The sequence below is a fragment of the Octopus bimaculoides genome, chromosome 14 (assembly GCF_001194135.2).
Source record: "Octopus bimaculoides isolate UCB-OBI-ISO-001 chromosome 14, ASM119413v2, whole genome shotgun sequence".
In the NCBI taxonomy this organism is placed as follows: Eukaryota; Metazoa; Mollusca; class Cephalopoda; order Octopoda; family Octopodidae; genus Octopus; species Octopus bimaculoides.
The window spans coordinates 15,335,644-15,336,686 of record NC_068994.1 but is presented as its reverse complement, the minus strand read 5'-3'; positions in this window follow the sequence as shown (position 1 = coordinate 15,336,686).

The following is a 1,043-nucleotide window of genomic DNA, read 5'->3' as shown; positions in this document are numbered from 1 at the left end:
TATATATATATATATATATATATACTGCTCTACATCTTGGAGTGTGCTTCTTTCGGATTTATGCTTTTTACAAACGATATATATTATAAGGTATGTATGTACATACACACACACACACACACGCATGCATGTACGTGTGTGTGTGCATGTATATGTATATATGTATATTATAATGCGCAGATATAGCGTGTCCCCAAGCAAGCAGCCACCCACGTACCGTGAACGCGCGCGCGCGCGCGTAATCAAATAGTGAGATAATGGCCTTGAGAAAGAGCCGAATGTGTTAGCGACTTCTCGTAAAATATCGATCTCTATCTGCCCAATCACTGGAAATATTCTCCTGACAAACACACCAGATCGATATTTTCTGAACACTCTGTCTGTTCCAATACAAAGGGAATACTATAGCAGAATCTTTCACCGTTAGATTATTCCACATAAATTATAAAGAAGCGAAGAATATCGTAATGGAGTTGTTGCGACATTTGCTGAAGAGACAAATGCTTTTTGAGAGGAGCATGAACGTCGGAAATTCTGATGCTCTTGAGGTAACTCACGTCCTATTAAGGCTCCATCAGAAATTTAGGTTATTGCTGCAAGTTTTGTTTTTTTCTTCTGTATGTGTGTGTGTATGTGCCTGTGTTTGTGTGTGTAAATTCGTGAGCGTACGAGTGCTTGTGTGTGTGTGTGTGTGTGTGTGTATTCTTGCATGCATATGTGTATATATACATGCAAGATTACACACACACACACACACACGTATATATATATATATATATATACATATATATATATATACATATATATATATATACACACAGAGATAGATAGATAAATAGATAGATAGACAGACAGACAGACAAACAGACAGACAGGCAGACAGACAGACAGACAGACAGATAGACAGATAGATAGATAGATAGATAGATAGAATACAGAAAGCATACGTACATACCAACAAAAAGACAGATATGCACGCTGACACACACACATATCCATATACATATGTATACATACAAGTGCATATATATACATATATATAT